We start from the raw sequence: 23,005 nt of genomic DNA on the forward strand, positions 1-23,005 counted from the left end.
CGTTTATGGAGAAGAAACCACCTAGTATTTTCTATAGAGGGAATATATCTTGATATTTCTTATAGAAAGAAAACCCCTTGATGTAATTTAATGACAAAAACTTTTTGATGTCTTCTGTGGACAACGAAAAACATCTTAAGGTCTCCTTAAAGAATAGAAATATAGTGAGGTGTTGGTGGGAGTAACAATTTAGTAAAGAAACCACCATAATCCTAAGTTTCCTATAGATAGAAGACATCTCGATGTACCCCATGCACAGAATGTCTCCTGAGTTCTTCTATAGGTAGAAAAACCCCGTGAGGTCTTCTATACAAAGAAGATCTCTTGAGTAATTTTATATGCAGATGTTTTCCATAGAACGAAAACCTCTTGAGGTCTTTCAAAGAGGGAAAGGCCTTTGACGTCTTCTATGGAGATATCTATTTATATGTATTTTATGTTTTGTATAGACAAACTACCTTTTTTATAGCATTAGGTATTTTCTAAAGAAAAAAAACTTGTTGTGTACTTCTACAGTCCCAAGTCTTTCTTACAGGCAGAAATCTTTCGGATATATTCCATATACAGAAGATCTGTTGATGTATTCCATATTCAAAACACCTTTTGAGATCTTCCATAGGCAGAAGAACTCTTGAGATCTCCCACAGACAAAAGGCCTTTTGATATTCTTGAAGCGTTTTGTACAAACAACGTCAAACGAATATAGTTCATACTCGAACCTGTCTTATGTTTAAAAGAAATATTATGAGTACAAATGTTGGAAGAAATCAGTTGATCACTTCGAGAGTCATCGTGTGTATCACCCAGCCAGACAGAAAAACACACGGACTGGGCAAAATCGACTCCAATCTATCTGAAACGGATTTCGTCCAAATATGTGTAGTGTATGATATGATCAGGATGTATAGATACCAAACAAAACTTTACTTAATTTAAAGTTTTACAGCAAAACATTAAATTATTCCCCTAATTATACATCCATATGTAACTGTCTATACCTATAATGTCAATGAACTATATAAAATTATGTGCAGCAAAACTCAAGAATATATTGATCCAATGTCTACCGACAATAGCTCATCTATAATTATTAACTATAGAGCACATATACATACATATGTATGTAATAATATGAGCTTGCTGATGTTTAGCCAATATAACACAACGTTAAAGAAACTTTCCAGCAATAAAATGATCAGATATATTAATTGCTTTCAATTTATCAGGTCAAGTTTTAGACAAGACAATTAGCGAGAAACGACTAATGGAAAGTATCATTAATTAATTTGTTCAATGCTCGTATGTTATTAGCTACTCTGGTGAACAGACATTTACATATGTATATGTATTTGTGTAAAAATTTTTACGTATTTTTAATACAGCATTGAAGCCTTAAATTTTGATATATATTACAGCTTACTAATAATATTGTTGTTGCTTTTAGTATCCTAGTGTAAATGGCAAAAATGCAATCGATTCATGGTAGTCATCCAATTCATATTCTGCATGAAAAATTGTTAATTTTTTTCATTTAATAACACTGTGTGTAATTTTTTGAGTCATGTTTTATTAACCATATTCTGACTCCACAGTGTGATAGAACACCAAAAAATGAGAAGACACGTGTCTCGCCGTTTTTCCCAACTTTCGCGGTTATAGGCCTCCAAAGGTTTGAGGCTTTGATGTAAAAAGAGTCATTTAGTCAGGACTATATCTTCTAAACCGTTAGGAAATTTGAATTTATCTCAGAGGCATAGTTGTAGCTCTTGTCTTAAAGAACAAAAATTGTGAACACATATAACCCATCAAACTTCATCTGCAAGGTCAAAATAGCCATGGTCAAATTTCTTTTAAAAATTTTCTCAAGTTTTGTTATACAGCTATCAAACCGATCAAATTTGAAGCAAACAACCAACAACAAAAATGTACCTCAGATCTCAATAAACATCTTTCTAGAATATACGAACCCTGAAGGAACACGTCTTAATGGTCAAAATAGCAAAACAATTGCAATTGTTATCCTCTTTTCTCGGCTTCTGCTCCATAGATATTAAACCGTTCAAAATTCAAGAAAACAGTCAACCACAATAGTGTAGCAAAGGCTTCAACAAACAACTTTCTGGAATATGCGGAATGTCTATGAACGGTTCTTAATGGTAAAAATAGCAAAAATCTTTTGAAAATATCCAATTTTTATACTTTTTTCTCCGACTCTGGTCCAAAGATACGCAACCGCCCAAAAATTAAGGATACAGTCAACTACAAAAATGTACCTTAGATTTCAACAAACAAGTTTCTAGAACAAATGAAGATTCTAGGAGCGATTCTTTAAGCTCAAAATTCGATTATTTTAGATCATTCTTTCCTGTTTAGGTCCGTAAATAACAAACCTTTCAAATTTCCTTGAGTTTTTAACAGTTTGTTATTTCCAAACCTGAGAAGGGGGAATGTTAAAAAAATGTAATTGTTCGTGAATTTCAGCCCTAAGAATCATTCCTAGAATCTTCATATGTTCTAAAAAGTTGTTTATTGAAATCTTAGGTACATTTTTGTGGTTGACGGTATCCTTAATTTTTGGGCGGTTGCGTATCTTTGGACCAGAGTCGGAGAAAAAAGTATAAAAATTGGATATTTTCAAAAGATTTTTGCTATTTTTACATAAGGAACCGTTCATAGACATTTCGCATATTCCAGAAAGTTGTTTGTTGAAGCCTTTGCTACACTATTGTGGTTGACTGTTTTCTTGAATTGAACGGTTTAATATCTATGGAGCAGAAGCCGAGAAAAAGGATAAAAATTGCAATTGTTTTACTATTTTGACCATTAAGACGTGTTCCTTCAGGGTTCGTATATTCTAGAAAGATGTTTATTGAGATCTGAGGTACATTTTTGTAGTTGGTTGTTTGCTGCAAATTTGATCGGTTTGATAGCAGTATAACAAAACTTGAAAAAAATTTTAAAAGAAATTTGACCATGGCGATTTTGACCTTGCAGATGAAGTTTGATGGGTTATATGTGTTCACAATTTTTGTTCTTTAAGATAAGAGCTACAACTTTGCCTCCGAGATAAATTAAAATTTCCTAACGGCTTGGAAGATATAGTCCTGACTAAATGACCCTTTCTACATCAAAGCCTCAAACTTTTGGAAGCCTATAACCGCGAAAGTTGATGAGATTGAGAAAACGGCGAGACACGTGTCTTCTCATTTTTGGTGTTCTATCACACTGCGGTGTCAGTATATGGTTAGTAATTTTCGTGTTGCACAGTGTAATTTTTGGCATCAATCTGGATTTTAGTTAAAAAGAACTACAACGATGCCAGTACCACAACAAGCCATACATATACCAATTAATGTAAATACATTTATACATTAGGATTAAGAATATATGACCTTTTTCTCAAAAATGATTACCTGTTGCGATAATAAATGAACTTTTGTCGATTAATAACTAAAATAACGTTTGTCCCATTTAAGTATTGAAAATGTCACGCTCAATCTACTTTCAAAACATATTTGTGTGAAAAATTCTAATAATAATTAGTTCCACAAACATCCCAGACGGAACAGGGGAGACGAAAATATGCAATGAATTGGAAAAAAAATCCCAAAAAAAGTAATTCCTCTTGCACGAATGAATGATCTTTTGCTTATTTATGACTAAAATATCATTTATTCCATTTAAATATTATAAAAGGTCACGCACAAACTACTTTCCATTGATGTCTATATAAACAAGTAAATAAGTATCAGTCGGCTTTGCCGACAGAGACATACCCTCAGCCTGTGTGGAGTGAAACACTTTTATCCCAAAAACCATACAAAAAACTTATGTATTTATTGGGGTTACCAAAATTTTGGGCGTATGAACCGACAAAAATATAGATTGGATTAAAGCTCAAAAATTTGCGGGGGATATCGATAAATAAGGCTTTGTACCATTCGAAAAACATAATATCGCTGTAAGCAGGGCCACTAGGAAAACCTTCGGTAAAAATTTCCTAAGGATCCTCGAACAGACCCTTAACCACACAAGAATGTTGAACATTTGTGTGGGTGGTACCCCAAGGATTGGGCCGATAGGGCTCACATTTAAACATAAACTAAGTTTGGACAAAATTTTTACAGATCTAAAGTTTGGACCAAATCGATTGCTGCGTTTATGAGATCGTTTGCACCATTTTAGTGAATATATTCGAATTTCATCTAATATTCGAAGAATTATGTACTTGCCCCTGAAAAAACTTTTACTGTCGTTACTGAGGCAGCGAATGCAAGTTGCATCAACATAAATCAAAGTGACTCGAGAGCAGGCCTTAAAGTGAATTTATCCGAAATTTTCTGTGGGAGGTACCCGAAGGAATGGACAAATATAGTCCATATTCGAACCTGATCTATATCTGGTAGATATATTAGGATGTGCAAAGTATGGACCAAATCGGTCACTCCCTCAAGAGTTATCGTGCGCACAATTTTTCCGAACATGTTTCAACTTTTGTGGGGGAGGAGTAGACCGATAGGGCTTATCTTCGAACTTAAATTAAGTTTGGACAAAATATTACGAAGGCAAAATTTTGGAACGAATCGGCAGATCCGCCCGAGAGTTATCTTGCTCACCAACCACTACACACTGTGACATAGGTGTTTTTTTTGCAACTTTAAGGCTATCTTCTCAGGAAGTATGTACTTGCCCCTGCTGAAACTTGTACCGTCGTATGGGGGTGAGTGAATACAAGTTGCTAAAAATAGATCAGGTTCTAAACTGAACTTTTCCGAAATTTTGTGTGGGGGGTACCCAAAGGAGTGAACTGATTGAGTCCATATTGGAACCTCATCTAAGTCTGACAGAAATTTCAAGATGTGCAAAGTATGGACGAAATCAGTTACTCTCTTCAAGAGTTATCGTGCGCACAAATTTTCCGAATATTTTCGAACTTTTGTGGGGGAGGTACGGGAAGGAGTGGACCGATATAACCCATTTTGGAACTTAAGCTAAGTTTGGACAACATATTACGAAAGCCAAATTCGCATCAATTCGTAGTCGTCGAATTCGAAATTACATATGTCAAATGTATAAAGATAATCAAGATTTACCAGATTTCGTGATTCAAGAACTGGATCAAACATTTTCTATCTTCTATCTATATAAAACCTTCAGTACGGAACCATTCTACATAAGTCTAAGTTAAATGTTGTAACAAACTGCGTTTACTTTAAGTTAATTAATTAACATTTTTGTTCAAAATTTAAAATCAAAATTTTATAAGACAAAAATATCAAAAAACTTTGATAATCCTTTTGGGAGCGGCAACTTTTTCGCCGAACTACCTTAAATACGCCTTTTTGTTATTGGGTACTGGTGTGCTATTATTTTTTTGCCCTAGTGGTCCCCGCAATTATTTCCATGACCAATTTAATATACCATCTCAACTATCGAGTAGCGTTTTATTATAACAGGTATAGCCTGAATCAATTTCGGTACATTGATCTTCGTTGGAGCAGCAAATAAGAATCATCGAATTTCTAGAGTCACCGTCCCCACGACTCTTGGAACACAATCCACGTAACATTCATATAAGATTGTGTCAGTTGCCTCAACTTGAATAGCGACTGTATTTCTTAAATATTAGCGAATCACTCATTCGACATTAATATTCAGTATTGGGTAGAACCATTTTCTTTCGACATAAAAAAAATCTCAACGTTGTTCTGAACATAATTGTTATTTACAATAGCTACAATTACTTGAGTAAAAGATCACGGTTCTAACATATATGAGGACGAGAAATTATGTGAGTTTCTTTGGTATAACGTGGCTAAAACAAGATTTTAGCATGTACGGTTGGACAATGTTGCTAAAATTTTAAAAATACCGCTCTTTGTTGGTTTTATGAAAACGTGGGCATGCACCCAAAACTTTCTTAGAAATGAGTCGAAAACCTTAAAAATATCGAAAATCAGGAACAGTACAAACAATTCTCTACAAAAAGAGGCTATATACCGAATTTTATAAATTTCTGTAGTTTAATGCGGCTAAAATCTTGAAAATGCCGAAAACCATTCTACGGGGTTTTAGGGGTCTATCAAAATGTGAAGCTGTACTTAAAATGTTTTGGGAAGAAAGGTTTGGAGCATCAGTGACGACCAAAACATTATATTTCGGCCATTTCGATGTGTTAATGAAGCTCAAACCCTCAACACCAAATTTCAAAGAACCTAGCAGTAATAGAAACTTTTGTTCTAAATTATAAAGGTCTATCTTAAATATTGCCTGCTGTATCTTGATTCCAACTGACAATTTTATGCTGTAGTGTGATTCTCTAACACATTTTGTGAGTTACCGACAAAAATCTGTTAAAGTTAAATGCAAATTTATGAATAAAAATTCAAATAAATATTGAAAACACTGTTGCTATCGCTAGAACTTTACTACTACTTTTTATTAGTCGCTAACTTACCGAATAATATCGTTAATTACCGAAATAATTTAGAGAAACGCACTACTGATTAAGAATATTGTACTTTATATGGGAATAAAATAAATTATCTTTCTTTAGGGGATACTTATTAAAAATACTAACCGACATTAGTAGATCATAAATATTTAAAATCAATGATTCAAATCCCAAGTGCTATTGACCTCTGCAACGTGATCTCAAAGAATATTTGCACTCAAATTATCAAATTTAATCCACGTCTGCGAGACGAAGTTCGCGGTGTCCACTAGTATGATATAAAATTATATATAGTAATGATATGATGATAAATTTAGTGAGAAACAAAAGGTTATGCCATTTTGGCTATGTCGAGCTTATTTTCGGTTATATGTATACCTGCTTATAGTGACTAAAAAAGTTTGTCAAAAGAGCTCATATAGAAATATGTTGTGAGAGCTTTTTTATTGAATCATCTTATAATTAAGATTTTATCTAATCTTAGGTAAAACCTCATCAAAATATTATATGTTGTAAAAAAGTCATAACCATAGGGAACTGACTGAGAAAATTACCCTAAAGCTGTAAAAATCCCATGGCCAACAACTATGGGTCTTAAAAGGAGTCCTCGACTTAGCCAATCTTTGTATATAGTAATCGGTCTTCCAAACATACGTCAAATTTTAAGAGGTGGCGTATGTAGAGGACCTTTATAGTCTAACTTCTTTCATTACCTTCCTGGGTCCAATTCGCGGATACATTTTAAACATTATTTCGGATATTTCTCGCAGTACTAATTTCAAAAGTAACGTATTGGAAAACAACCAATACTTGGTTTGATACTTTCCGTTGTGTCACAGCTGATAGTATATTTCTGTCGGCAAAACTCCTTTTTATACCCTCCACCATAGGATGGGGGTATATTAAGTTTGTCACTACGTTTGTAACTACTCGAAATAATCATTGTAGACCCCACAAAGTATATATATTCTTGATCAGCGTGCAATTCTACATCGATATAGCCATGTCCGTCCATCTGTCCGTCTGTCCGTCTGTGGAAATCACTCTAGCGTCCGAACGGATTGACGTAGGTTGATGAAATTTTGGGAAAATATGTTATATTTACGTAGGACTTTTGGTATTGAAAGCGGGCTATGTAGGTCCACGCTTTCGTATAGCCCCCATACAAAACGACGCGTGACGCGTCGTCGTTTTAAGAAAATTTTAAGGTATTTGGCCCATTTTACCACCGAATTGGTTGCAAATTGGTACTTTGTGTCTCCAGAGGCCACAAAATATTCCTACCAAAGTTGGGTTATATAGGTCCACGTTTTGGTATAGCCCCCATATAAGGCCCCATATAAAGTACGCGTCATTTTAATATATTTTGAATGTATTAGACCCATTTGACCACAGAATTGGTTGTAATTTGGTATTTTGTGTTTTCAGAGGCCAGAAAACATTCCTACCAAAGTTGGGTTATATAGGTCCACGTTTTGGTATAGGCCCCACATAAGGCCCCTTATAAGGTACGCGTCATTTTAATATATTTTGAATGTATTAGACCCATTTGACTAAAGAATCGGTTGTAACTTTGTATTTTGTGTTTCCAGAGGCTAAGAAACATTTCTACCATAAAATTTTTATATAGGTCCACGTGTTGATATAGCCCCCATAATACAATATCTCCCGATTTTCGATATTTTGAACGTTTTAGCCTCATTATCACACCGAGATGGCTGAAATTTGGTATTTAGTCTTCTTTAGGCGTATAAAACTTTCCCCCAGAAATTTGTAGGTATAAGTCCACGCCATCATATAGCCCCATAGAACGGTACCTTCCGAATTTCGGTATTTTGAAGGTTGTGGCCACATTAATCCACCGAAATGGCTGAAATTTGTGGTGGAGGGTATAAAAAGTTCGGCCCGACCGAACTTAACGCTTTTCTTACTTGTTTTACTTATTTTACAACACCTTTGTAAAATGTTTTGTACCAGTATACATTTAAAGTGTCCTGTCACATTTTCGAAGTTTAGCCCAGCCAAACTTAACACCTTTTTCTTGTTAAAAATTAATGTTGGCAGAGGAAATTAATGCTGAGAATTCTACTAACATTCTTTGACAAAACTACGTGTAATTTGCCATATGCAGCTCATCAGGCTTCTCTGACAATGCTTCGAAACTCACATAAGAAAATAAGCACATGCTTAAGTTATCTGATTAAGTTTCGACACTGCTTAGAGCAAAGATTTTTTTACCACAAAAAACGCTCCGCATACTTTGTCAATTCTCCGTGTAGAAGTCTATACCCTATTCATGAGATGTCCATAAGCATATCATGATTAAGAAGGGAGAACGAGTAAAAACAACAATAACAAACAACAAAAAATAAAACATGCCTATATGTGTACTTGCCCTCAATATGCAGGCTTTTGAAAGTTTCTTTAACTTTTAATTTAAATTTGTGTACCTCTGTTTAATAAAACACACTTTGCAACATAAAATGCAAGCAGGGCTGAGACGGCCGCCAACTAAATGCAAAACAAAACTTTTCTTTTATGATATGTACTCACTTTTATGTGGCAAGTACTTTAAATAAAAGTACAAACATACATAAACAAACTGACTGACTGTGATTCTGACTGTGGCTGGTGTGCATGTTTATGCATTTAAATTGCATTTCATTCATGTTTGCAATACTTTTTTGTTTGTTTCAAGAAGTTCATGTAAAGGTATATTGGGGTGGTAACTATTTCGTTTGTCTGTTTTCTTAGTGGAGCAAGGCCAATTTATGAGGACGAAAAGTCTCGTTGAGTCTATAAGGGAAGTAGAATACAAATTTGGGTAACGTAGGGGATTAAAGATACTATGGAACGGTCCTGACCGGCTTTAACATGACAAAGTCCAGGATTTATCTTGGTCCCTCTCTCTTCTCTCAAGTGCAGCCTACTATGAAAAAACAAAAGAGAAGAAAACCAAATCCCCCTAAAGGTGACGACACCGGCAAACGTTTTAAGGACCATGATCTGCGAATCTGCACCTGGAATGTTTGCACGCTTTATAGAGAAAGTGCCGTTTACACACTGGCACATGTACTTGAAAAGTATAAGGCCGACATTACTGCCATACAGGAAATACGATGGATTGGAAAAGACGTCACAACAACACCTAAAGGTGGCGCACTGTAATAAAGCTGTCATGACACGACGGATGAGTTTGGATACGGATTTGTAGGTGGTTGGAGGTCAAAACCACCCTGCATACATCCCTGGTGAAAACACAGACTCGGACCACTACCTTGTTGCAGCAAAGGTACGTACCAGATTAAACGTAGCAAATAAAGTAGGAACAGATACAACACGGAAGTTGGCCATCGGTGCAATCACAACATATAGCCACAGCATATTACACTCAACTGGCCCAATTGCTTAATCAAAGCACTTCTCGTACCGATAAAATATCAGCACAATGCCAAAATATTGCCCACTCCACGCAAACAGCCGCATACAGCCGCAAAAGCAGTACTTGGATACCAGAGAACTCTTCCAAGGAGGTGGAACTCTACCAAAGAAAAAAATGCGGCATATTGGGCTACTTTACAATCAGTAGCAACGCGTAGCGCAGGAGAGAGCTATCGGGAGAAAAGGAGAGAGGAGAAACCTCTTTTCCGCAGGAAAAAGAGAAAGATGGAAAAGCGGGAGTGTGGAAAAAATCGAGATTTACAGGAACCAGAAATTTTACCAAAGACTGAAACATCAAGCTGATGGCTTTGGTACAGGCACATCCTCCTGTGGAGACCAGCAAAGTAATTTGGTAACTGATACCGATAGTGTGCTCAGAATATGGAGAGAGCATTTTTCCAAACTGTTGGCATCCAATAGCAGCGAAGTCGACGAAGACACCACAGATGCAATCCCAGAAGATGGTATTGAATGTATACCGCCCAGCCAATATGAGGTAAAGTCAGCAATAAACCGTCTAAAGGATATTAAGTTAGCCGGAGGCGATACGCTGATAAGGTGCATGCATCAGCTAGCTAGCACCATCTGGCTGGAAGAACGCGTACCTGAGCGTTCTGTGTCCCGCCCACAAGAAAGGATATATGGCTGTATGCTCCTACCATGCTCCTACCATCTTCTCGCTATTGCTTAAAAGATATAGTAAAGACGAGAGGCAAACGTTAAAAGAAATGACACAATCTACACCAAAAGCCACATGTTACATGTTTATGCTGATGATAGCATGTGTCGATCAGTAAAATAAGTAACTGATACCTTTATGAAGGTCGAAGGAGAATCTGCTAAAGTAGGTCTGGCGGTAAACGGCGAGAACACCAATTTGATGGTGTCGACGCGCCAACTGTTGAAGTCGGCTCCTATAATTTTGAGGCAGTAAAAGACTTCGTCCACCTCGGCACCGCCGTAAATACAATAAACAACATCAGTTGTGAAACAAGAAGAAGAATTGTATTGGCCAACAGATGCTACTTCGGCATAAGTAAGCAGTTTAAAAACAAAGCCACATCTCGTCAAACAAAAATAACGCTTTACAAAACACTGATAATACCCGTGTTGAAGTATAGTTCCGAAGCCTGGGTACTTGCGCAAGCAGAAAAGGCAGGGCTTGGTGAGTTTGAGAGAAAATTTCTTCGAAAGATCTACGGATCAATCTGCGTTGAGTTTTGGCCTTCCCTTGGGGCGTATACCGTCAAGTGGATCGTATTCAAATGCCTTTTTGGCGGGGGCATCTTTATCCATCCTGCTGACTTGGCCAAGCCAACGCAATCGTTGTAGTCCGATACGTGGTTCATACGATGTCGGTATTCACCGTCACGCATATTGGTCCATAAATCTTTCGAAGAATTTTTCTCTCAAACACACCAAGTTCTGTCTCATCTGCTTTCGCAAGTACCCATGCTTCAGGTCCATACATAAGTACGGGTAGTATCAGTGTCTGGTAGAGTGTAAGTTTTGTTTGACGACAGGTGGTTTTGCTTTTAAACTGTTTACTTAGACCAAAGTAGCATCTGTTGACCTTTTGTAATGCACCGAAATATTCTTCGGAGACCCTTTAAGGTTTATACATATATTCTTGATCAACATAAAATTCAAAGTCGATATAACGATGTCCGACATTCAGTTCATCAGACTGTTGAAATCAAGATACGGATAGCAGCTATTTATGATAGACCATTATAATTTGGTTCAGATGTTTATATCACTCCTATGATGTCTAGTATTGAAAATAATCTATAACAGTCCACTTTTTGATAAAGCCCCCATAGAACGGTACCTCCCGATTTTCGATATTTTGAAGATTTAAGGTACATTTTTATACATTACCTTCCGATTTTCCTTATTTTGTAGGTTGTGTCCTCAATATCCAACCGAAATAACTGAATTGTGGTATTTAGTCATTTTTGGGGCTACAAAACTTTTCCCCAGAAATATGTCAATAAAGGTCCATGTTTTGATACAGCCACCATAGAACTGTACTGTCCGATTTTCGGTATTTCGACGTTTAGGTCGCACTATCTTACCGAGGTGGCTAAAATTTGGCTTTAGACTTCGTTGGGTGTTCTTAACATTCATGAAGAATGGTCAGTGCACGTCTTAATATTGCCCCCATAGAACGGTAACTGCCTATTTTCGGTATTTTTATGATTTTAGTCACATAATCCGACCAGTAGATTATAAATTAGTTTTACATCCATATTTTGGAATAGCTCCCATATAACAGTACCTACCGATATTCGTGTTTTGTGTGTATTTAGCTAAATTTTGTGACTGAACTACCCGTAATTTGACATTTGAGGTTCACTGCAGTCACAAAACTACTTCACCGAAAATTGTTAACATGGACCTATGTTTGGCATAGCCCCCATATAACGGTACCTCCATTTTTTGTATTTTGAAACTTTAGCAACATCTGTTGAACGAACTATCTGTAATTTGGTCTTTAAAATTTCCAGTGGCCATAAATCTTCTTCACTAAAAATGTTCAACATAGGTCCTTGTTTTGGTATATCCCCCATATAATAGTACCTCTTGATTTTCGGTATTTTGAGGAGTTTAGCTACATTTTTTAACCGAACTAGGTGTAATTTGACATTCCGTGTATTCACAAAATTTCTGCTCCAATATAGTTACAAGTATTGGTAATGGTACCTCCCGATTTTCGGTATTTTGAGGATTTTGCCCACAAATTTCGACCGAACTAGCTGTATTTTGACATTTGAACTTCTAAAAATTCACAACACTTCTTCACCAAATATTTTCAACATGGATCCATATTTTGGTATAGCCCCCAAATACCAATAACTTTGGATTTTATGAATCACGAGAATTTTAGCAACAATTTCTAACCGAAGCAGCTGTAATTTGCCATTTTAGGTTTCCAGTATTCACAAAATTTCTCCTACAAAAATTGTCAGCATAGGTTGATATTTTGGTATAGCCCCCATGTAGCTGAACCTCCCCATTTTTTCCAATTTTACCCAATCCACCCCAATAATCAAGTTCCTCCGAGAAAAATAACATCATAAAAACAACACAGCATAACAAACTTGCCATAAACGTAAACAACGAAAATAAAACATATATGATGGGAACCTGCACATAAAAGTTCATGGTCAGAAGTTAAATAGTACCTCAAACATAAGGCAACATCAGCCTTGCACTGAACATAATTATTAATTTTCATAAAAATCTCAATTTAGCGAAGAACCTAAGCAATTTAAATGCAGTAGTTCATTAGTTGAGTCTCTTAGAAGAAATATGTGATTCACAGAAAAAAAGTACAGACAGCTAAACGAGATCCTCTTCGCAACTGATTTCAGTAAAATTGTATTATCTTCTTTAAAAGTTTTTGTAAGATTTTATAAGAAACAGGATTTGAAGTATTTTAATTTATTTGGAAATAATATTATAGAAAATGGTTTTATTTGTTGTTGTACCTTTTCACAATGAATTCGTTGTTGAACTGAATTCGGTTTTTGCCACAATAAAAAGTTACTATTACTGTTGAATGAAAACAGTACAAAAAGACGCAAGTACTAACACATTTGATTTATTTTGTTCATTGAACTGAAACTAAGTGAGAAGAAACAACTGATTGAGTTTAAACTAAAAAATCAATGAATTGTACAATCGAATGAAATTTTGTTGCTCGTTTTATTTATGTAGTACAGCAGTGCTCAATTGGGGTCCCCAGTGCTGTCGGTGTGTGTCAATTTGCTCACTCACAGAATTGGAGTTTTTGTTTTTGAATCAAGGCTGCTCAAAGGGCGCACTTCTGCTGTCGGTGTGTGTGTGAATTTGCTCACTAACACAATTGAAAAATATAGCTTTTGTTTTTGAAATGAGAATTTTCAATACACATAATGTTTCCATTACACAAGACAACCCAACAAACCAACATTACTCGAACAAAACATCATATTTGAATTATAAATTCTTGTGTAGCCACTAGAGAATAAACGAAAATTGATTCTCCTGAAAATAATGAATATGTAAGCTAATTATTAGTTTATCCGTGTAATTGGAGAATGTATTTATACGAATTCTTTTTCGTAAATTTTATAAAATCAGACTGAATGGTATGTTGGGAAACTATCAAAATGTTTCCCAGTTGTTCGGGTAACTAGGGAATAACTAGCAATTTTGCTGGCTACTGGTAAACACCCCTAGTTACCACCCAATCTACTCGCAATGTTATAGACTGGCGAATTTAACATGGGGATGTCATAAGAAGGGGTCTATTGTCCCCTCACTGCATTACCAGTAACCACCCCATTCGATAGTCATGTGAAAGGCAATTGTCCCCTCACTACATTACCAGTAACCACCCAATTCGACAGTCATGTGAAGGGCAATTGTGTCCTCAGTGCATTACGAGTAACCAGTCAATTCGGTAGTCAGAAATGATAGCCAAAAACACTAGTAACTTGAAGTCAGATAAATGGGTTAATGCCTACATATGCATTAGTCACACTTTATTATATTACATGGAGTGCAAATATTTTACCAAGGACTATATAATCTTGTATACATATAGATATTGATCCTTGATACTGGAACTAGAGCGTTACTACTTGATACAGCGACTTATGTTTATTTTGTCCTTGGAATGTTTTTCTCGTGTATCCTTCAGATCATTCAAAAGTTCCTCAAATTAAATGTATACAAGTTTAATGAAAGGACGCGATAATGTATTCCGTCAAGATAGTTAACAATACTTACCACAGATATATTATAAATATATTTCTTAAATCGTTCATCCTTTCTATGATTTAGCTCTTAACACGTTCTTTTTTGGCATCTTAAATTTTTGCACAACAAACGCATCAAACTAAGTTTTTTAATTATGAATAAACAATATGACAATTTTTTATATTTTGTTAAAAAAGGAATAATGTTGAAAAGAGATTACAAGAGAGAAACATTGTCTATTACACTATCCATCGGTAGTCTATAAAATAGTCAATATATTACACGCCGCATTACCTGTAACTAGTGAATTGACATGATAGGCAAGGAAGCCATTTCCAGTGACAAAAGTGGGCTATAGGCTATTTTGTGTGTCATTTTTGGGTGTAAAGTAACTAGGATCAATGAGTAACTAGTTACATGCCTATGTCAAAATAGACAATTGCTATTTTTTGAACAACTGGGTTGTGTTTTAAAACCAACACAATAACGAAATAGGTTTGTAGTTAGTTATATGAGCAGTCCTATTTTGAAATGAAAATTTTCTATACACAATTTTTTGCCATTACACAAGGCAACCCAACAAACCACAATTACTTAAGAAAATATCATATTATATTATCATTCACTTGGAAATATTGAAGGTGTATGCTACTTATTAGTTTATCCGTGTAATTGTAGAATGTGTTTATGCTAATTATTTTTCGTAATTATACCCTACTCCACAATGTGGGAAGGGTATTATAAGTTTTGCTAAAAAATCAAGTAACACCGCGAAATATTCGTAGTAGACCCCTCATGTGGTATACCGTTTTTCATATCTCGACGAGATAAAGCGATGTGTGTCTGTCCGTCCGTCCGTGTGTCCGTCTGTCCGTTATAAATTGTAATCAAACTCCAGGTCGCAATAATGGATCTCGTCACAAATGGAGGTATGGAGGTCGGTTTCCCCTCAGAATAGATCGCTATTGATATTGTTGATGATCGTGGTATATGTAGGGGGTGAAATGGACCAAAACCCATTTTTTTTTTCGAATTTGTATCTGCTCTGTAGGTCGCAATCATAGTCCGATCAGCGCGAAATTTTAAATAGGGTGTAAACCTATGCCAGAAAAAAAGTTTGTAATACTATACGATGATCAGATAGTTTTTAGCAGGTGAAATGGACCGAAACTTTTGTGTGAAATTTGGAAAAATTGTTATATATATCTTATATCATTATTCCTGGTAGACACATTCTACCCACGTGAGTAATTTTTAAAAGACGAACTTTTGACCTTTCCATATCAGATAACAGATTTACAGCCTAGTATATACAGAAATTCCACAGTTTTAATTGTGTGCATAGTAACCATAACCACGCTAGAGTTCGCAGTTATAGTTTAATACTGACAAATTTTTACACGAGGTACGAAATTTGGTCAAGGAAGATGCCAACAATTTTGGATAATGAGCGGATAGTTCTTAGTTCTTGTGGTAAAAATATCCAAGTTCAATTTTTGGTCTATATTTTATTTCTTGGAGACACATTTCGGCAATCTACGAAAATAAACTTGAAAACCAACAAAAACATAGAGGTTAGATAAATGAACTAGTACCTAACATAAAAGTGTTTTTTTTTTATTGTTGTGATTTTCTTGCATAGAACTACATTTACATTCCGTGATACAAAATTTCGCAATCATGATAGAAAAGTTTTCAAATCATGAAAGAAGGATTCCCAGGTTTTTAAATTGTTACAAATTACAATGCTGTGCAGGGTCTTGAAGTTTTTGTGATATCTTTGGTAAAAAGTAATGTAATAGTATCTCGAAATATTGGTCTTTTTCCATTGATTGATTCGATAAAAATCACCGAAAACTATTTATAAAATTCTTTTAATATTTGTTTATACCCTCAACATTTAGGCCAACGAAATTATCGAAATAATGACTTTAGAGCCCAGGTATGTTTGGACGAAATCCATATCAGACAATTTGGAGTCGATTTACCCATGTCCGTCCCTCTGTCTGGTCTGGCACGATAACTCTCGAAGAATCAACCTAATTGGTTCAAATTTTAAGTCTCGTAAATTTTGTCCAAACTTAGTGTAAGTTCGAAGATGGGCCATATCGGTTTACCCCTTCCGTTAATTACCCCCAAAAAAGTTCAAACTTTTTCGCTAAGATGTGGAAATATTACTTTTATGCATATATCAGTTTCGAATATAGACTATGTCTGCCCACTCCTTTTGAAAAATATAATTTAACAGCTCTTCTCGAACCGATTTGAATTTGTTTGAAACATGTTCGCCTTGTGGTCCCTTTTACGACGCACATACGGGTAATATAGGCCAAAAGTTGATCAAAACTCAACATATAAAAATCGCGTTTTTAAAAACAAACTATTGGTAAACAGTCACTAGACCCTTTTCCCCATTCGCTATGACCATCCGGAACTATCTGCGGTTAACCAATCCAAAGCAGCAGCCGATTGAACTCAGCTATAATGAAAGCAAAAAAGTAGATGTTCAAATATTATAAAATGAAGTGAACATTGAAATAAAAATATTTCTGCGAAAATTTATAATTTTCAATGTTTTTTGTTTTTGTATATTCTCCTTACAAGATAAGCTTATAAAAGTTCCAAATTGTTTTTGCAGCTTCACTTTTTAATAATGGTGGTACGCCTCTTCCTTCATGCATATTTTTTATGATAATTTTTAAGATAACTCAAATTTCAAAAGTGAAAAAGTGCATGATGCGAACGTTTGCGGACCATAATTACTTTTGGTGATTTATGCACTGAAGTCTCCAACATTAGATCCAATAATAATATATTGCACGTATTTGCGCCATTCTGAAAAAATCTCATTTTTATCAACTAAAACCATTGAAATATTTAAATATGGAAGTATTTAAGAAAAACATTTACAAAATAGAAATATATTTTGGTTCCAGCGTTCGCCAAATCTACTTATTTTATTTGTACTCATGTGTATTAGAGCTCATTAAAATCGCCAAAGATAATTGTTTTTGCATCTTCACTATTAGTTTATTGTGATACATCCCGTCATTCATAGATATCTTTTATGATAACTCAAATTTCAATGGTGAAATACTACATGATGCGAACATTTGCGGACCATAGTTACTTTTGATGTTTTATGCAAGATTCAGCAGATTATGTTGATTCAAAGATAATACGCTACGCATAGTTGCGCCAATCTGAAATCATATTTTTCTCTACTGCAATCATGAAAACCTGCAGTTAAATAGGAATAATTTATGTAAAACAATTTAAAAAAAAAAACAAGTGAGAAAAGCCTATAGTCGGTACGGGGCCGACTATGTTATACCCTACACCACTAACTCTGTGAATAATCTTTTCACTCGAAAACATTTCTTTTATGGAGATACGAAAGTTTTCACCTATCTGGCTTTTATACCAAATGACTTAAGGCGAACTGAACCAAAATAATTAATATTTAATTTTATATTTGACATCACCAACGTCAATAGGCTTCAATCTCTGTGATCGTGATGATCCGATCAAAATTCCGACCTGTAGTGTGATTGCAGAAAAAGTGGAAAAAAGGGATGCATTAACGACTATTGCGATATCTCTGTTATTTGACTACCTACGACAACATACTTTGCCATATCTTCGTTATTAGACCACCTACGACAACCTACGTTACATCGTTGTAAAGGTGATAATTTCTACTTTCATTGCCAGGTTTTGCTTTGCTTGCTTTTTGTATAACCTTTATAGATGCTGAGATATTTGCTATGGAATAAAATGTTGACTTTTTCTCCAAATGAAGTTTATGCTCATTCCGACCCCTAAATATTATCCGACCATCATCAAAATCAATAGGCTTCTTCCCCTGTGAGACCCTCATTAACTCTCGAAATTTCGTGACGATCCGATCAAAATTGCGCCCAGTAGCGAGATTTCTAAAAAAATGGAAAAATGGGATGTATTATCGAATATTGCAATATCTCCGTTATTTGGTCACCTACGCCGACCTAGTTTGAATCATTGTAAAGGTGGAATCTTCTGCTTTCATAGTCAGGCTTTGCTTCTGGAAAGTATCCAACCAAACCTGTGATATTCGTCATTATAACTTAAATCGCAAAAATAAAAATTTGGGTTTAATTTGCGACTATTGTGATATCTTCGTTGTTTGATCACCTACAAGAACCTACTTTACATCATTAGAAAGGCGATATTTTCTACTTTCATTGTCAGGTTTTGCTTTTGGTATACCCCTTATAGAAGCTGAGATATTAGCTTTGGAAAAAAACGTTGTCTTTTTATCCACATAAGTTTTTTTCCCATTCCGACCCCTAAATGTTATCCGACCATCACCAAAATCAATAGGCTTCTTCCCCTCCGGGACCCGACAATCCGATCAAAATTGCGACCTGTAGCGTGATTACAAGGTTTAGATGGACAGACGGACAGACGGACGGACGGACGGACTGACGGACGGACACACATAGCCAGATCGACTCAGCTCGTCGAGACATTCATTTTGATATATATAAGTATGGGTCTACGACCATTATTTCGATGCGTTACAAACTTTTTGGCCAAAACCAACTTATAATACCCTCCCCACATAGTGCTGTAGGGTATAACAAGTGAGCAAAGGCTATAGTCGGGACGGGGCCGACCATGTGATACCCTACACCACTACCCCTGTGCATAAGCTTTTTACTGGTAAACATTTCTTTTAGGGAAAATAAACCGACTACCACCAAAAATAATATGCCTCTTTGTCTCTGGGACCCCCAAAAGTAACCAAAATTTCGTGACCATCCGATCAAAATTACGACCTGTGGCTTCATTGCAAAAAAATGGAAGAATTGGATGCATTATCGACTATTGTGGTATCTCCCTTGTTTGACCACCTTCGCCAACCTGCTTTACACCAATGTAAAGGTAATATTTTCTTCTTCCATTGACAGGCTTTGTCGTTGGAATACCCCTACTAGAAGCCAATATATTCACAAAGAATAAAACTTTGAATTTGTCTCCAAATGAGTTTTTCCCCATTCCAAATCAATAGGCTTCTTCCTATGTGGGACCCGCATCAACTCCCAAAAATTTCGTGACGATCCGATTAAAATTGCGACCTGTAGTGTGATTACAAACAAATCGGAAAATGGGATGCATTACCGACTATTGCGATAGCTCTGTTGTTTGAGCAGCTACGACAACCTACTTTACATCGTTGTAAAGGTGATATTTTCTACTTTCCTTGCCAGGTTTTGCTTTTGATATACCTCTTAAAGAAACAGAGATATTGGCTTTGAAATAAAACGTAGACCTTTTCTCCAAATAAGTTTTTGCCCATTCCGACCCTTGAATATTATCCGACCATCATTAAAATCAGTAGGCTTCTTCCTCTGTGGGACCACCATTAACCCCTAAACTTTCGTGACGATCCGATTAAAATTGCGACCTGTGGCGTGATTACAAAAAAATCGGAAATGGGATGCATTATCGACTATTGCCATATCTCTGCTATTTGACCACCTACGACAACCTAATTTACATCGTTGTAAAGGTGATATTTTCTACTTTCCTTTCCAGGTTTTGCTTTTGATATACCTCTTAAAGAAACAGAGATATTGGCTTTGAAATAAAATGTTGACTTTTCTCCAAATAAGTGTTTGCCCGTTCCGACCCCTAAATATTACCCGACCATCATTTAAATCAGTAGGCTTCTTCCTCTGTGGGACCCCCATTAACCCGTAAACTTTCGTGACGATCCGATCAAAATTGCGACCTGTGGCGTGATTACACAAAAATCGGAAATGGGATGCATTATCGACTATTGCCATATCTCTGCTATTTGACCACCTACGACAACCTAATTTACATCGTTGTAAAGGTGATATTTTCTACTTTCCTTTCCAGGTTTTGCTTTTGATATACCTCTTAAAGAAACAGAGATATTGCCTTTGAAATAAAATGTTGACTTTTCTCCAAATAAGTGTTTGCCCATTCCGTCCCCTAAATATTATCCGACGATCACCAAAATCAATATGCTTCTTCATATGTGAGACTCCCAATAACCCTGAAATTTTCGTGACGATCCGATCAATATTGCGACCTGTAGCGTGATTTCCAAAAAAATAGAAAAATGGGATGTATTACCGACTATTGCGATATCTCCGCTATTTGGTTATCTACGCCGACCTAGTTTGCATCATTGTAAAGACGGGATCTTCTACTATCAAAGTCAGGCTTTGCTTTTGGAAAATTTTTAACCAAAGCTGTGATATTTGTCAATATAATTAAAATCGCAAAAATGAAAATTGGGGTTTTATTTGCTACTATTGCGATATCTTCGTTTTTTGATCACCTACGAGCACCTACTTTACATCATTAGAAAGGCGATATTTTCTGCTTTCATTGCCAGGTTTTGGTTTTGGTATAGCCCATACAGAAACTGAGATATTGGCTTTGGAAAAAAACGTTGTCTTTTTACCCACCTAAGTTTTATGCCCTTTCCGACCCCTAAATATTATCCGACCATCACCAAAATCAATAGGCTTCTTCCCCTTCGGGACCCCCATCAACATCCAAAATTTCGTGACGATCCGATCAAAATTGCGACCTGTAGCGTGATTACAAGGTTTAGATGGACAGACGGACAGACGGACAGACGGACGGACGGACGGACTGACGGACGGACACACATAGCCAGATCGACTCAGCTCGTCGAGACATTCATTTTGATATATATAAGTATGGGTCTACGACCATTATTTCGATGTGTTACAAACTTTTTGGCCAAAACCAACTTATAATACCCTCCCCACATAGTGGTGTAGGGTATAATTAACAAAATATTTTGGCAACGTTTGCCAACACTAATTTTTGATCTGTCTTAAAGCCGGGGCTCTTATTTATCAGACTAAATCAAAACTTTTGATAAATGTTTGCGACATTCGGAAAAATCACTGGTTCTCTGAAGTAAAATTGGAATAATTTATGTAAAACAATTTAAAAAAAATAAAAAAAAATATTTTGGTAACGTTTGCCAACACTTATTTTTGGTCTATCTTATAAGCGGGAGTCTTATTTATTAGAATGTATCATAACTTTTGATAAAAGTTTGCGCCATTCAGAAAAATCACGGTTTTTTCTCATATAAAAGTGGAATAATTTAGAAATAACAATAGAAATAAAAAAATCGAATGAATATATAACTATATAAATCTGAACCGATTTGAACCAAAATTGACATACTATTTTCTGGGCTAGTTCTGGATGCTTGTAACATTTTTTAGCTTGATCTGTTATATATTGCGTTTTTAGTGCATTATTTACCTCATATCCGATGCTAATATATATGGGAGCTATATCCAAATCTGGACCGGTTTTCATTATTTTCTACAAAAATAGTGCTTGGACCAAAGATATGATTTGTGCAAAATATTATATCAATCGGATTATAAATGAGGTTTTTAGGAGTTTTAATCAACTTTTAACATACATTACTCCTATGTGCGACGGTGCAATTTTTTGGGGCAAGTCCATACTTCCTGAGACGACGCAAACTAAACTGACTAGTGCCTAAGATAAACCTCGAAGGGCGAAACCGGTTTGGTCTTCATTTTGTGCATCGTATTATTTCTTAGAGACTTGGATTACGTTCGAATACGGACTACATAGGAACACTCGTTCGGGTGCCTCCCACACAAATTTTGGAAAGAGTGCCGTTTAAGGGCTCGTCTCGTACTGTATCAATTTTATTTTTGTCTTGTGACCCTTGTTTTTGGAGCTTTAGGAAGTATTGACTTACTCTGGAAAAAATGTACCGTTGTAAATGAGCCAGCTCTAACAACCTACTGAAAAAAAAGAATCAAAACGATCCGAGAGGAGCTCCTAAACTTCACTTTATCCGAATTTTGTGTGGAAGGTACCCGAAGGAGTGGACCTCGATACAATCCATATTCCAACCTGATACATGACTGGATGAAATAATACGATGTGCAAAGCCTGCACCAATCAGAAACTCCCTACGAGAATTATCTTCGGATTTGCCATTTTGGATGGTGCAGTCAGGGTTTCTTGGAGCTTTTAGGCCAATATCTCAAGAAATATGGCCTTTCCTAAAACAAAAATTGTACCGACGTAAAAAAAGCCGCACGAAAAACTTAAAACAGTCCGAGAGGAGCTCTTAAACTTTATTCTTTTTGTGTGGGAGGTACCCGAAGGAGTGGACCGATATAGTCCATATTCGAACCCGATCTATATCTGCAAGGAATAATACGATGTACTAAGTTTTCACCAAATCTATTGCTTCCTTCGAGATTTATGGTTCACGCCATTTTACAGAAAAAAATGAACTTTTGTGTGGGA

This window comes from Musca autumnalis, unplaced genomic scaffold, assembly GCF_047663935.1.
Source record: "Musca autumnalis isolate F117 unplaced genomic scaffold, ASM4766393v1 scaffold_1, whole genome shotgun sequence".
Taxonomy (NCBI): Eukaryota; Metazoa; Arthropoda; class Insecta; order Diptera; family Muscidae; genus Musca; species Musca autumnalis.